This window comes from Strix uralensis, chromosome 1 (assembly GCF_047716275.1).
Source record: "Strix uralensis isolate ZFMK-TIS-50842 chromosome 1, bStrUra1, whole genome shotgun sequence".
NCBI lineage: Eukaryota > Metazoa > Chordata > Aves > Strigiformes > Strigidae > Strix > Strix uralensis.
This window is the reverse complement of record NC_133972.1, coordinates 79,853,347-79,870,136: the sequence shown is the minus strand read 5'-3', so window position 1 is coordinate 79,870,136 and position 16,790 is coordinate 79,853,347. Positions and strand designations below refer to the sequence as shown.

The following is a 16,790-nucleotide window of genomic DNA, read 5'->3' as shown; positions in this document are numbered from 1 at the left end:
TTTGACTACCTTGCCTGTGAAGATTTTCTTCCTTGTATCTAGGTGTAATTTCTAAGCTATGACTTGTGTCTGTTGCCTCTCATCCTTCCTCTGATTCTTGTATGTCATAAGCTCCAATCCCCTACATGTCTTAGTAGGCTCACTCCAACTTGACAATACTCTTCCTGTGCTAGGGACTCAGAACTGGGCACAGTACTCCAGACATGGCCTAACAAGTGCCACACAAAGGAATATAACCCTCCCTTGACCTGATGGATAAGATTCTGCTAACACAGCTCAGCCTGCAGTTGGTCTTCAGTGTCACCAAAAGCAGGGCTGCCAGAGATAGAAGTAGCAAAGTGGTTCTGCATGGGCTGGTGACAGGAAGAGAAACAGAGGGATCTCCACCCCACCCCCCCTCCATCCTGGCTCCATGTTTCTTTGGGGTTCTTACCATGACCACTGTCCTGGAAACAGCCGAGAACAGTGTGAGGGCTCAGGCCTGTTTTCACTGAGGTCTGAAACACATTTGATGGCTCTCATGGTCCAGGCTTCCTTAAGAGATGGGCAAGCAAAAACATCAGCTGGCAGATGGACTGACAGATCATACAGCATCCATGTCTGGTGAGAAAAGTGACTAATGGAGGACACGGACTGGTATAGCATCTACTTTTTAAGTAAAAAAGTAAAGTCTGCTATATTTACTCTTTTGTGCAATATCTGAACTTACTTAACTCATGGCTGCAGTACTGTAAAATCATAGTGTGAAAAACTGGGAAATGTCAGCTATGCTGTTGAGAAAACCTACCCTGAATCAAAATTTAGACGCTCTGCCTCAAATAGCAATTTCCATTGTAATTGCTCTCCCTTCACCAAGTTTCTCTAGAACGGTAATAATTCTTTCTTCTCCTAGAGCATAATAGAAGTTCATTCATTTGCCCTCCACTTTGGAAACTAAGCAAGTGTTATTAAAAATGACCACTTTTGTTCCTTCTTCAGGTACAGTTTCTGTCACTTGTATTTGTAGTAAGTCATGTTTTGCCCTATGACTAGTCCTGTTTATTTCTGGGATGACAGAAGTGGCAAATTTTGGCCCATAATATCTGTGTGCATCAGAAAGAGAGAGTGAAAGAGAGACAGTGAGAAGTGATTAGAGTACCATGTATTCTCAGTAACCACCCACATATGCCTGTACCCCCACAGAACTCTTACTCTATAAAAAGTTATTAATTATATTTCAAAGATCTACAGGTTAATCGAGCTGTTTTGGAAGAACTGGGTACAGAATCAGTTTCATTCTGTCATTACAATTGGTCAAATTAAAAATCCAATTATATTTTTTAAAAAAATCTACTAAGAAGCCCAATAAAGACTATGATGGAGTCTAGGACGCCCTCACATTTTTTTCCACACTGCCTTTTATTACATTTCATGAATATTGGCAATGAGTTCCTATACACCTAACTTCCAGACAATATCCTCCTTTTACAAGCTGGCCTGTCCTTCAGCAGTTTTCAGTGAGCACTTTGTACCACAGGGTACCAGCCCAAAAAAAATGTGAAGATGTTAATCAAGTTTAAAGAGAAAAGAAACACAAATTAAAACCTTTCAAAACCTACTCAAAAGAGTAGAGATGAAGCACAGAGGGGTTTAAAGGAGTCAAAAAGGTTGATTTTCCAAGACATATTAGCAAAGCTTCTGGCAGGACAGAGATTAAAGTTCCCAGTCACAAGAAGTCCATCCCAGTCTAACCCTACTTCTATGGCAAATGTTCCTACTGTCCAATCTGTGTTTGGGCCCTTTCTGGGGGGAGCCAGCCCCAGAAACCAAAGGTCAGCTATGACATTGTACCTGGGATAACCAGAACTCTCCTGGGGGTGCTTCCAGAAAGTATGTCAAAACATTAAATAAGAAAAAACATACTGTTAATATATATACACACACAGAGGCAGACTTGAATAACACAGTAGTGGACCGTCCATGCTATAGAAACTTCACAGAATCTTAAAAACAAAACAAAAAAATACCCCAAAGTAAAACCCCCACCAATCATTAAGATTAAAGCTCCTTCCAGGCAGTTTGGTGCTTGGTGCCACTTCATGTACCATGAATTCATACCAGACCCCTTTGAACAGCAGTGACTAGACAGTGTCACCAGCACAAAACTCTTGCTTATTCCCAAAAAAGCCAACATACTGGGGAAAGCAATGCTAAGTCCACATCTGCCCAGTTTCCAGATCCTGTTGCTCTTTTGCAGCGTACGGCAAGAACTTCACACAAAGCAGGGCACCCAGCCAGGTTTGCAGGACCTTACTTATGGTGCAGCATGGGATGGCCTGTTGCATAAGCACATGCTGTGCCAGACAAACTGCAATATTAAGAGCTGCATGAACTGTGTAACGTAGAGCAAGCTGAGATGGAAAAGTGAAAAGAAAAGGAGACTCTCTCATTTTCCGCCCTCAGAAGAGTTGTGGAGCCTACTTCCAAACTACCAACCTTTCTCCTCTGCATCTGTCAAGATGACCCCCTACTTCCCCAATAGCTACCGAATTTGATATATTCATAGCTTCTCTCCTTTACTCTGAGGCACCAGATGACCAGCCAGCAGTAAATGAAGAGCAGGCACATTTTGCAGCCCATCCCTGTGGTCTGGGCAGCAGAGAGAAGCTTCTGAGCATGCAGGAAAACAGATGACTTCCAGGTACGCGTGGTTTCCTTTCCCTTTTCTGGTCTGACATAGTTACAATAACCTTTGTTACTGGCAGACCCCCAGAGCTCGACTTCAGGACCACCAAAGAGAAGGCTGAAGAAGCTTGGATGGTTATAGGACCTCTTTGGTTGGATTATTTTGTCATTAGTGAAACACAGCATGCCCTAACACTCTCCATAGCACTAGTTATCAGTGAGACATCATTCACCATGAAAGCCACACAGTCCAGAAAATCCAGGAGTTCAATACAAAGTGTTTTACAGTGGCATAAACAACATCGTAACATGAGAACACCTTCCCACTGGCTTTTCCCCAGTCAGCAGGTGAGGCGGGAGGCACTGCCACCAGCACATCTGCACCATCCAGCTGGGACTTTCTGCTGCCACTCCACTGTCATGGTACAACACCATCCTCCCTCTCAGCTGGCAGCTACTGTGTAAACTACCTTTACAGACCCCTGCTGTCAACCTTGGTACTCTATCCTAGCTTCCGTTTTCCCTAGTTGGCTCAGCAATAAAATACCTAATGATGCTGGTGCCTGAATCATCACTGGACTCTGAGACAAATGGCTTGGGTCTCCCTCTGCAGAACTATTGCTCCAGGCTCTTTGCAGTCTCCAGCAGGCATTAACACCAGCATGCGTCCACTGCACACTGTGCCCTGCTTCCACAAGGATGTTTTGCAGCAAGATAAATTGGTCTCACCACCTACTCCGCTGCAAGTACTCACTCTTTCTGGTGCTGAAGAGGGAGTCTCTGAGTCCAGCAGAGCCTCCCTCCTGGAGGTGTGGCACTGCGGGAAGGAAAGCCAGCCTGGGTATTGCTCTTAGAGCAAATGGAAAGAGATGGCTGCTCTTGCTATTTCATCGAAAGAGCCCCTTCCCTGAGCAGCGCTGATTCAAGGGATATCTAAGTAGAATCAAGGTGAGATAAAGAGTATTATTACATTAATACATATATGTATTCCTCCCCCTTTCACCAACTTTACCTCCTCAACGTCAGCAATTAGCACATCTGACGAGAGATGCAGCAAGGAAACAATTTTAGGTTGAGTGCATCACGTACTGACTCACTGCCATGAAGCTCTACACTTCAACAGAATTCCTGGTGAACAGCGATGAAATATTCATCAGCTCATATTTGTAAATGGCCCAGCAACATACTGAGTAAATGACCTCCGACAAAGCGCCTCGCATTAAAATGGAACAGCAGCCAGCTGAAGCGAGGGAGCTACAAACTACGCATGTTTTGTCAGCACAGACAAGCAGCAAACACAAACAGAAAGAAATCTAGTTGGACTCATCATCCTGACAATGAGAAACAAATGAGGAGCCAGCCTGTTCGCTTCAGAGGGACCCACTGGCGGTGCTGCCTGTGGCGGGAGTGAGTGGGACAACCTGGGCTAAATTTTACTCCCTACCCTCTGTCACAATCAGAAAATGAACCAGACAAGGCAGGAAGGTGAGCTGTTTTGTTCTCCCCACATATCCTTAACTGTGGGGCTTGACCCCTAAGATGGCAAACACAAGCTTGCACCCTCCAGAGCAAACGGGGAGCCTGGCCCTCCCAATGGGCTCCTGGTGCTGGGCAGGAGCATCCCCACAGTTCACATTTCTTGGCTTGCCTGCATGTTTTGATGAGAGCCCCTGCAGAGGGGGAACCAGGTTTCCAAGGGGGGCAGACTGTGGGAGTGGGGGGTGTTGCCAAGAGCTGCCCTTTGGCTGGGGTAGTGTTACCCGGTGCTGATTTAGGGAGCAGAAGGGTGGATTTTCTGTCCTGCTTTCAGCTCTCATCATTATTCAGGATACGTGATTTCCAGGGAGGTTGCCAGCGCTGCACTGCACCGCTTGTGATGGTTAATCCTCATATGGGAAAGCTCCACAATGGAAGTTGTGAGAAGAATGCAAAATAAATTGGGAAAACCTAGCAAGCCATCGTCAGCCTCCACAAAATGCGGGGGCACCCCAGCCGGGCCTCCCCCAGACCTTTTCCAAGGCACTTTCTTGAAATCGAGCTAAAAAAAAAAAAAAAAAATCACAATAACCCATCTGTTGTTGCCCTGGGGCCTCACAGAAAGGTGAGCTCCCACCACCAGAGCCAGGTGGGCGATGCAGGCCTTTTTTTATCATTTATTTATTAATTAAACGCCTCGTGATGAGGCAGCTCTCCGCGCAGGCCCGCCGCGGCCGGGAACTTGGGCGAACAGCACCATCCGGTGGCTCGCCTGGAAATGGATGTGCGGAGCCCCCGGGCACCTCCAGCCGGCCCCGGCCATCCCTCTGCTCTCCTCCCCATCCAACCCGCCAAGCAGCGAGGGCCCACAGCCCCTGCTGGGACCATCCGAGTCCAAAATTGTGAGAGAAAGCTTCAGTGACAGCAAGGCACATCCAGGTAAAGCCTTAAGGGGACATTTCCAGTGTGGTGCTTCCCCCCCTGCTGCGCAAGTCTTTTATATCTTGTCCTTTCCATTGCTGACAGCCCTAGGTATCTCAGCTTTAACTACATCGTTTAACTGACTGGTTAACAGGTTATCTGCTCTGGCACCCAGAGTGCTCGCCTGAACAAAGTACAAGTCTTGATTCCCTCCCTCAGCCTCTTCAAATTCTGGGGGCACTGGCAAATGGATGTTTTCACCTTGAAAACTATCCCCAGTGTACAAACTCCCTTTGAGCCACTGCTGGCATCCACCTCCCCCTGCCTGCATAGGGAAGGAGGAGGATGCCTCTTTCAGCCTCAAGCAGGTGCTCTTTCACCAAAGACTGCCTTTGAAACAACTTGGCTCCTTCAGCATCTTTGCCGCTCTCCTCTTGCTGCTCACATATTAGGTTAGCGCAAACTGGGAGCAGAAGCATTTCCCACTAACGAGCCAGAGCCCCTTCCACCACCTCAGAGTCACGGAGCAGATACAGTCCCAACACACATAAAGGTAACAGATGAGAATTCAGCTCCCAGAATCCAGACCTCAGGCGCATCCCGACCTCTGCCCTCGGAGTCCTGCCTGTCATCCTTACTTATGATCGTAAAGACAGGAGAGCCCTGGATGAGACAATCTGAAGGAAAACAAAATACTGTTTCACCCACAGTGCTGCAGTGACTACAGCCATACCTACACTATTTGCATGACTACGAAAGGGAAGGACCTATGCCATCAAGTCTCAGTTGCTTTTCTCATATCTAGATTTTAAAAGATTTTTCTTCAGGGTGTTCTCCACTCCAGTGAATAATTAGGTATTTCTAATTGCCTCCTAGCAGAACTTTGGTCGTTTAAATAGAAATGCTTATTTATAAGAATTTATATTTAGTTGTTCATATTTTTATTTGTTTATACATAGGTACATCTACTTATAGAAGATAAATATTATATGCCTTACATTTATATAAGATATAGAAATAAGTATGTAAATAAACACATATACAGTCATGTTCACCAATTTAAAGGAAAACAAACATGTGGCTACCCAGTTCCCTCTAGGAAACACCACAGCTCAGAGTTTCAGCCTTGAGTGCCCACAGTGAGATCTTACAGCAGCAACCGTGAAAATCAGGACCTTCCACAGTTATGTTTGTGCTTATGCATATAGAAGGATCGATTTACATGTCTAATTTCAGGCCTCTAATTTTCAGAAATTTGTGGTCTGAACAGGAAGTCCCACATTTCCAGCTATACTGCCCCAAGGGGCACTTCTGTACAAAGCGCATCATCCAGTCACCTTGAAGGGATGTTAAAGCATTGCAAGTTATTGATAGCCCATCTCAAAAGTCTCTGCCTTCTGTAAAAAAGAGATCTCCCAATTCCTAGATATGCTCAATGCAATGAAATTTCTGAATATCCCACATAAAGATGATAACGGAGCACCTAACGCAAAAGACAGGAAAAAAAAGAAGAGGAAATGAGATTATATTTCCCATCATGGCATCTGCATTAAGCTTGATAGCTGCTTATTTCTACTATAATTGTGCCAGAGTCATTCTGAATTTCGTTTTCTTTATGCACCTTGCTCTGAAGCTGAGATATTTTGGGAAAAACAATGCACAAACCACCACTTAAATGCATACGGCAACATCTCACCAGTTGCTACTAATGATGTCAGAGGAGGTCAGGTGGGCACAGAAGTATGAATTGTCTCTACATTTGTACATTTTTTGAGTGACTAAACAGCACCCAGGAGAACTGAAGTCTTCCTAGGACAGTAGGAACACAGAAAACAAAGAAGGGGGAATGTCTTTTTTCCTGCCACCTTAATTCTCTTTGCTTTCAAGCCCTCCCTCAGCCCTTGCCTTTTATTTTTCTGTAAAAGGAAAATGCAGTGCTAAGGAAAGTCAGCTTGCAGCAGTGTTGGTTCATGGGAAAGCCTGCAGAAGCCACCTCCAGGCACTTCTGTAAGTACATTTTTTTCTATGCTGGGCTGTCAGTTGTGCTGCTCTATTCTAAGCATAGAGCCATGGAGCAAGATGCTTGGGGTGGATTTGTTGGCAGATCAGTAGGAACTCATAATATTCCTGCCAAATTCATTTTCTCATGTGACCTGAGCTTGACTTGGAACATGGATTTCCTACAGAGACAAGTTTGAGCAGTGCCAGGAATCTGAAGGCCAGGTGGTCTGCAAAGCTTCTCCCCAGGCTCTGCAATCCTATTTCCTCACGTCATTCTTTCCAGCCAGCACAGAGCTCAGGCTGGGGTGCTCACAGCAAACAGTCCTCAAAACCAATGCAATTTCTCCTTCACACCACCACGAATCCTCTGGAAGAGTTTGCAACAGAAGTGGGAGGAAAGATGAGCACGTTTCTGCTAGGAAACGGATTCAGACAGGCTTTGACCAAGACTGCTCGTGAAACTTCTCTGCCAGAGGAAACTCTAAAAAAATCCCACTTTTTCATGTCAGCAACATCCAAATTGGGTTTAGCTAGTCCAAACTGTTGTGTCCTTGCTAACTCAGAAATTCTGTATTTGCCTACCTGGGAGGGAAAGCTACCATGCAAAGACAGATAGGTTTTTCTGAAGAAAGCTATTCATAGCCACACACTGGTCTCTTGGGACAAGAAGGTCCATACATTAATTTTAGATCTCTGGCAATCTGCATACTAGAAATACCTTGTGGCTCTGATCCATACTGACTTCTACTGAGGAAACAGAAGCTAGAATGAGCTGGAAGCTCTCCCAGATGATGCTCTCTGAATATCCATTGAGAAAAAGCAGCCTACCCTAATATATTACTTGCCCCATCCCTAAGAAATTCTTACTAAAAAAAGCAATTTTGGCTTCCTGAAGAGGCACAGTAGCATTGTCGGCATTGTAATGTGGTATCAGGCCAGGACCTGGACCAAAGATGATGCTTTTCTCACTGTTTTGTCTCAGAAGTGACCAGGGGTAATGCCAGATTACAATTGTCTGCTTCTGGACTTCTTAATCTTCTCATACCACTAAGAAAGGATCCCTGCTGTCCCACCCCTGACACAGAGCAGGGAGTAGCAGTCTCATCCTAAAATGGCTCCTGTCATTCTCTCTAGAAACGTTAGAGAAGTTGCATGGCCCTTCACACATGTAATCCCATAGCTATAATTGCTGCCTTGTTGGCAAATTCCTGTCACAGATTGCACTCAGCTCTATCCCACCCTCACATCAGATGTAATCCACACCAACCTGTGCCTGCTGGAGTGCCTGGCTGAGGTAGCAGGGTAGAGAACAGCTCACTGCACTGGCACCCTCGGGAGACTGAGCAGAGAACTCAGATTTCGGCAAGTCTGAACCCCCCCACCTCGGCTGAAGCCATCTCTGTACCAGCTCTGTCCCCTGAGGACCTGAGAAAGGGATGGATGTAGCATGTCCTTCCCCGCCACCCCGGAAGGAGAAGCCTGTAGCAGGCTCTGCTCCCTCCTGTCAGACTTAGATTCAGTTGCAGCAGCCAAGCTCTCCCTGCACAATTACAGTAACGCTCAACACAGGAGTGACAGTTTCCACTGAAGCAGCATTTGAAACAACAGTGGAAGCCACCAAGAAAGTGACCTCCCTGCATTCTCATAGTTGGCATCATGCTGATGACAAATGGACACTCAGAAACCTTGTGTTTCTACAGTCTAGGAACAGCAGGATAAACTCAGGGACCAACTGCAAAATCCCTTAGCAGACACACTTCTTCTGGAAGAATGTAGCTGGGAGAACACCAGCAGCAGCTATGAAATTCATTTGCAGACTCACAACTTCTTGGCAGTAGACTGACCAGTCTGAAATTCACTCCTAAAATCCATCAGAAACCAGTCTAAAGTTAGTCTTCCTTCAGCTGTAGTTCCTTTGCTTCCTTTTTTCCATGCATCCAAACAAATCCAACCTCACCACCTGTCAGTCAAAGGAGAGGACAAATATAGGTTAGGGAATGCTCAGGTACCAAAAGGGAGAAAATGGCAAAGTAGGTCAATGAAATCCAAAATTCTTGCCTAATTTAAGCCCTGCTTTCTTGCCTGGAAGGGCCTAGCTACTTGTCCATAGTGTCTGTTGCTGGTAAGAGACCTCCACGTTCGATTGCTCTCCCTTTTACAGTGCTCTCAGTGAACAGACATTTCTTTACATACCTGCCAGCACATGATTACAAGAACATTTTTAAAGATTTCATGTCAGGCCTGTGTGGAAGTCAACTGGATCGTTTCAGGGGAGAAAGACTATCAGTACTAGGTGATCCAGAAACACAAGGGGAGCTATTTTGGACACTCATCCCTTCGTGTGGATGATTATACAATCCAAAACCCTGCTGAGTTGCTGAGTCCCCCAACACAATACTTGTGCAACCACAGAATTTCACACCATTCCACTGTGTGCATTTGGTTATAGATACTTGATATTGAGATATCACTTCCTTCCCTGTTGAGTCACCTGTAAACAGAATTTGTCTGTAGGGCCAGAAACTCTGTTCCTTACATTAAACGTTAACTAGTCCTTTGCTGAGTCTACTCTGTCACAAGGTCCTAGGGTGTATTATGAAACAAGCGCCTGGACACCACTGAGCATTTTTCAGGCACCAAACTGATCTTATTCTACAGAGAAAGTCACTTCTCCACCAACAAAGAGGAAACTCCATTAACCAGGGTGAAGAAACACCCATTTCCACTAGAGTTACAAAAGCCGACACCATGTCTCAGTTCAACTGTCCTGGTGTACCATTCCTTACTGCCTAACCAGCACTGATCTGCATTGATCCAGAGTTGCACATCAGCACCACAATGTTGGCAAACAAATTCAGTCCATTCAGGAGGGCCGTAGGGTTTTAATAGAGGCCATCGATCCACTGTGATCTGATTAAACACCAGTTTAAACATATTGCCTGGCCAAAGAGCTGCTCACAAGCGCAGCCATGAAATAACACAGGAGATTGACTCCTAGCATAATGAGACCTGCCAAGTTCACACTAAGCCAGAGACTGTTTGTTTCTTTAGCTAACTAAAGGTTGCTCACCAAAGCAGTCCCTCACCATATTGCTGCCATGCACTGAGAGGCAGTCCAACGAAGGGACAGCACAGCAGCGTGAAACACCCTTTGTCACACTTTGGAAGGTTGAGGTTTCAAAGCTTCTCCCATTCTGAGCATCTGAACAAAAGGAGGCCACCCCCATGGCAGCTCAGAGTCTGTTAGCCCAGGAGAAGTCCCCATACAAGTCCTTGCTTTGAACTCCAGCCTCACAAGAAGTAAAAAAGTTCCTCAACCTATACAGGCTATTCTGGAAGGGAAGCTTTCTGCTAACTGCAGTGCTTGCTCCTGGTGCTGAGGAAACTCCCCAGCTGCTATGCACATTCCCACCACATTGTACCAGCACTACCATAAGAAGCTTTGGACTCAGTGAAGTGGTATTTTCTGAGAAGAACAGTATTCACTAGAAAATTCCCACCCACCTCAAAACCCAACTGCCACAGTAATAACTCTGCAAAGCTACTGGTTGGTGTAACCGACAAGGAAAGATACAGAAGCAGATGAATGCTTTTCTCTTTGCACCAAAGCTGGTTTTGTCACGTCCACCCCTACTATGGTTTGAGACACCACATGACTCCAAGGCCAGAATTTCTTTTCAGCCTTAGACTCGTGTACGCTTGCATCACAAATATGCAATGCAAACCACAGATAATGTATGCACGTATCACTGCCTCTGCTCTGAGTGGTGCTGTCTGCTTTCCTCTTTTCCTCACCTTATTCAAAGGTGCACACCGTGGATGAGTTGACAAATCTGGCAACACTCATCCAAGAATAACATCCCAAACTCTCAGTTGCTCACTCTGTACATGAACATGTGCCACCTTAATCACATCACAAGTGTGGCTATCCTCTTCAGAGAGCACCAGAACAAACTCATCCTACATTTTCTTCCTGCATGCAAACAAATGGCAGAGGGATAGTATATAAAAATCACCTTCCTGCTCTAAACTTACCATGATCACACATTTTCTGTGTCTCCAATACTTTTTTCCCTATGGAAGGAAGGTGCCAAAGAGAAAAGGCCATACCTAGTTCTTTCCTTAGGGCTGAGCACAGAGTTTGTCTTGCTGCAGAAGAGTCCCTGGCATAGCAGTACAACTGAGGGCAATAAAAACATACTGCTAAGTGAAAGCTGGAAACCAGACAACTGCTTTTGCCTAGTTACCACCCATTGACTTCATACCTATGTTTCAAATGCTGCTTCTACTACCAACATAGGTCTACAAGCCCAAAAAACAGAATCTTTCCATCTTTTCTTCTAGCACTTTATAAATGAGTTAAATGGAGTTTTAACAAATATTCTATGTTTTTATATGAAGATGCTATATAATCACAACACAGAAATTGCATATAAGTCTTTGAAACATTGGACATTATAAATGTAAGGATTCAAATGTTAAAATCTACAAGTATTCATAGAATCATAGAATGGTTTGGGGTACCTTTAAAAGTAGTCCAACCCCCCTGCAATAAGCAGGGACATCTTCAACTAGATCAGGTTGCTCAGATCCTGATCTAATCTGACCTTGAATGTTTCCAGGGGTAGGAATATCCTTATATCTAGGATAGGAATATCCTTATATCTAGTCTTAATCTACCCTCTTTTAGTTTATAACCCCTTGTCCTATCACTACAGGCCTTATTAGAAAGTCTGTCCCCATCTTTCTTATAAGACCCCTTTAAGTATTGAAAGGCTGAAATAAGGTCTTCACGGAGTCTTCTATTCTCTGGGCTGAACCCCAACTCTTTCGACCTTTCCTCACAGGAGAGGCGTTTCACTCCTCTGATCATTTTTCCGGTCCTCCTCTGGATCAGAGGAACATGGTTGCTTCATGACAGCAGCTTAATTCCGCCCTTTCTCCATCACTGTCCACCAGTTTATTCCAGGAAAAGGCTAGCTTGTAACGAGAAGAAAGTTGTACAAGGCTTCACTTTTGCACATACCTATTACAGCTGCGTGGCCTAAGGTGTGTATGTGGGTGCAAATGCACACACTCTCACTTGGTAGCAGACGAACCAGGAACCTTTAGCCTGTCTCACAGGCTGTAGACTCCAGATGGAGTCCTGAAAAGTTGTAACAACATACAAACTTAGATAGTTTTCTGAACTGTTAATATAAATTATAAAAAGGAGAAAGTTTCTTTCCATTTTTCCTTACCACTGACTACTCCCCCTTTTCCTGAAACCTTAATTTTAGAAAGAGAAATTAAAGTTAGCAAAGTAGCTAACAGTAGAATCATAGAATGGTTTGTGTTGGAAGGGACCTTAAGGATCATCTAGTCCCAACCCGCCCCCAGCCCTGGGCAGTGACACCCTTTGCGAGGTCAGGTTGCTCAAAGCCCCATCCAACCTGGCCTTGAACACTTCCAGGGAGGGCGCATCCACAAAAGTAGTCTGCTACTATTTAAGGTGTCAAAGTAATTAAAAGCTGACCTGTATAAAACCATGAAATCTCATGAAATATACAAACAGCACCAGTGTTTCACGAGGAGCAAGTACTCCTGAGCAGCAGTCCAATCCTAGACAGCCACAGAGGGCTTGTGCTGAGAGCATGCCAGGGCTCAAAGCTCAGCTTAATGGTGCTCAGAGAAAGCAGGAAACAGCAGCTCCACCTGAAAGTCCTGCTTACATCAAATTTTGTCACTTTGCAGCAGTCTCAGCCCCAGCTCTCAGTTTGGTCCTGGAGCACTTGCAGGGACAAGGGGTGACTGCAGGAGCTGGGTGCCCACCAAGCAGGTGCTGCGTTGGCAGCCAACAGGGCTGGTGGGTCCCAGAAACCTTCCCATCCCATGGAAGAGAGAAGCCTCGGGGGATCAAGGCCCCGCTGGTCTCTGCTCCTGCAGGGCTTACGACGCAGTGCTTAAGCCCCATCAGGCATGCTGCTAACAGTGCAGCACTTCAAACACCCCGAGCACTGTGAAAATCTCAGAAAACAAAACTCACCTTCTCTCAGATGCAGCTAGAAAGGGGTGGTGGCAACACATTAGCTTGCATTGCATTTCTAGGCCTTGCTGTTTTTTTAATTAAAATATTAAATACACTATTACAAGCACAGTAGGAAAAGTTGACTTTTATGGAGAGTGAAGGTATCGCCTCTGAAAAGTCTCATCTATTTGCTGAGAAATTTTCACTCACTGTCTTTCACTAGCAGGAGACCCACACTGTGAAATATGAAGCAGAAAGCTTTTGTTCAGATGGAATTGCATGAAAAAGGAAGAAAAATCAGTGAAGCTTTGAATGTGAAGCTTTCTCTGTGGAAATGTTTCATTGTATGATACAAGTGTACACAAAGACGCCAAAGGCAAGAAAAAAAGATTTTGGCCTGAAAGAACGAACTTAAACTTTGGTTAGGACTCACCTATACTGGACCTGCACAATAGAGTGAAAAAAAATCTTTAAATGAAAGAAACTCTTAAGAGGAAACCCCATTGCTGAGATCAGGTGAGGCACTATCCAGGTCTACAATTGAGAAATTTTTGCAATTTGGCTAGGAGCACAGGAAAAACAACATACCCATAACTATTTTGGCAAAAGTCATAGTGTAGGTGCAGTTGTATGAACACAAGCAAGAGGCCCTGCTGGAGCACCAGGCCTTATGACTAGCTAAACCTCTGCAGGGAACCCAGAGATTAATTAAAACAATTGAAGGGCAAGGATGCTGTGTGAGCACAAAATACAGCATAAAAAACCCACGTAGCTTTGTTGCTCTGGTATGCAGGCTGCACCTCAGATATGAAACTACTTGCATTAATTGAAGGTGGGTAGAGGAATAAAGGCTAGAGTAGAATAATTTGCCTTAGTAAGCGTATGAAATAAAGGAAAAGGCAAAAAAAGCATTGCCAGTATGAACCAGATAATTGTAGGGAAGTTTTAGAATGCAGTCTTAGGAAGCTGCCTGTGCCTTGGCAACTGAATCAGTAATACCCTGTAAGGCCAACGTTGCCTGACTAAAGGTGGTGGAAAGATCAAATCTGAGTACAGATGTAGCAGAACTGAGTAGGGGGGGAGGAGGTGGGAAGAAGTGAATTGCTTGGTTGCAGAGAGTTGGGGTAAAGAAAGGGAGCTGGTAAAGGTAGGACAAAGAGGATGGGTCCTGAAACAGAAACAAGGAGGAATAAGACATAATATCAGGTGAAGAAAAAAAGAGGGTGGGATCTTCTGACAGTAGAGGTGCAGGCACCTACAAACAGCACTGAAGCTACCTGTGCACCCAAGCCCACCAGGACACTGAAGGGGAGCCCTGCAGACAACCCACATGACTCTCCATCAGGTCCATGCCTGAAAAAGTAGGGGTGAGTAAAGAGGAACAGGATTGCACTCTGGCACCAAGTAGTGTGGGTGAGAAGGGTGGTACAATTATAATAAAATAGTTGGGTGTGATTTATAAGATCTGGGAATGAGAATTAGTTTTATATTTGGTTGTAACTGTGCAAAATGATACAAGTGTAAATTAATGGTAACAGTGTATCTATTAATAGTATATCTATGATTAGGCACTTAATAGTATGTTGTTCAATCAATAGATGTTGCTGTCTGTTAAATCAGTTATGACAACATTGACTGCAATCTAAAAGGGGAGAATTGGACTCTGAAGTAACACGGAATTAAAAAAAAAAAAAAACCCAACCAAACAAACCACAAAAACAAACCAAAAAGACCTCTTTATTGCTATACTTTCTGCAAGAAACTGGTACTATTAGTGGTAGGTGTTAGAGGCTAGTGGTATAAGCTACTTGGGGAGGGTGGTGTGTGATTTGCTGATACAGTTGTATCAGTCGCCTTGTATCAGCCAACCCAAGAAGTTACAGACATTGATGTAAGATTTATCTGCTTAATAGTCTGCTAGCCTTATATCTTTTACTCTTCCCAATTATATTACAGATAATCTTCTTGATAAACAATAGGTTTTTCACTCTTTAATACTGCAGAAGCATCCAAACAAGGTGAAGAGTGCTCTAGATACATGAAGCCACTACCCCTCTTTAAGTAAATATCTTTCTTTACAGGCATTTTTTAGCTGCTTATCTCCATGGTCAAAGCCTTCGATCAGGCAGATAAAGAAACAGGCTTGTTGGCCAGCTAAACAACCTGCCAAAACAGAATTCCCACTGCCAGCACTGATACCACTTCGTTTAGATGTAGTTTCTCATCCCACAGGCTTCGGCTGTTTGAAGGGAAAGCAGTTCTCAGAACAGATGGAGTTGGTAATAAAGCTCTTTCTAGGAGATACAAGGATTACACAGGGAATGAAATGGCGAAACAGTGTCTGGAGTACACGTTGTAAACTTGAACCACTCAAAGTAAAATTCCCTTCCCACTGAGAACAACATGGTGGGGCAAAGTGGAAGTGACAGCACAGCTTTCCAAAACATTATCTATCGTGGCTGTTTCCCCTCAGAACATTGGCTACCCAAAAACTACTTGAGACATACATTCCAACCTCGCACCCACAAAAAAATCTTGTGACTTGTCATTTTGAGTCAGTGTCAGGAGCACTGCCAAAAAAAAGGATGAAGTAGCTGTCTCAAAAGAGCAAGAAAGAATCTATGCACCAGACGGGGAAATGGGGCAGGCACTTGCCTGTGTGTAGCAGAGCTCCTGAGCTCATCTACAAAGTCATATTTCATTTCCACTAGGAGATCTACCCCAGCCATCCTGTTTTCAGTGAAGTAGGAAGACTTGTATCCCAAAAGTCTAGCGTTGTTCCACTTCACTGGGCTGTCTGCTTGTGCTTAGACTGAAATCTCTGCAAGGCAAGGCCTAGACTCCTGGATATCTGCAGAGCAGCTGCCACAGGGCTTCTGCAAAGATGAAAGACCACTTTGAGTCAGCACTTTGAAAGCTGCAAGCACCTGCAACACTGTTCCAACAGGATGGAGTGGGCAGAAGGAAGGGGAGGTAAAGAACAAGCCTAGTGTCCAGGTAAACCATTCTAGTTCAGACTGAGGCTCCATTTAACCCAGTAACTTGTTCCCAGCAGTATGGACCAGCAGGCATGCAGAGAAGAGTAAGAGCAGGGCAAGCATGTATGGTATTCCTGCCACATATTTTCCCATCTTCCAATGATTTTCATTTGAGGAGAGGTCATGAGCCTGATTTGGTTTATTTAGTGAACCCCAGTGGGTCTCTCTTTGAAGCATTTACCCTATCATTTGATTTGCTTTGTTCATTGTTATTGAGCATTAAGCTGACATTTTAAATGAAGGACCATGTTGATGTTATTCCTAAAAAAAACCGTGGAGCTTATGTTCTCACAGTCCTGATCTGAAGCACTTTGCATTTTGTAATAAATTGCTATTTCCAATTTTCGCTGTCTTTGTAGACTCAGCGGGAATGGACTTTCACTTTATGTGATTCTAGTTTAAAAGTATTACAGTAATCCCAAACATTGTCTTCCCTTACTATTCCCTTTGCAATTGCTCTCACTTCCATCAACTATCAGGTGGGTACAACTAAAGTCCAGTCAAACCAGACAGATCTGCAACCCAGATCTCTTTCCATGACTCATACACGTTCCATGCCTAAGGACAGTTGCCTGGATTCTCACCCTGGCCCTGGATGTAAAACTTACCATTATGATAGTATCCAAAAACATGAAGCAGGCCTGAGCCTCATTATTCAAAGCAAGGTTTCTTGGATTGCATCG

General features: G+C 44.5%; 1 long non-coding RNA gene across 1 annotated transcript; it reads left to right on the top strand.

Moving 5' to 3' along the window:
* Positions 1-501: 501 nt before the first annotated feature.
* LOC141953915 (uncharacterized) lies at positions 502-7,039 on the top strand. Its single transcript, XR_012632043.1, has 3 exons — positions 502-603; positions 2,566-2,680; positions 6,987-7,039. It is a non-coding gene; the product is annotated as an uncharacterized LOC141953915 (long non-coding RNA).
* The last annotated feature ends 9,751 nt before the right edge of the window (positions 7,040-16,790 follow it).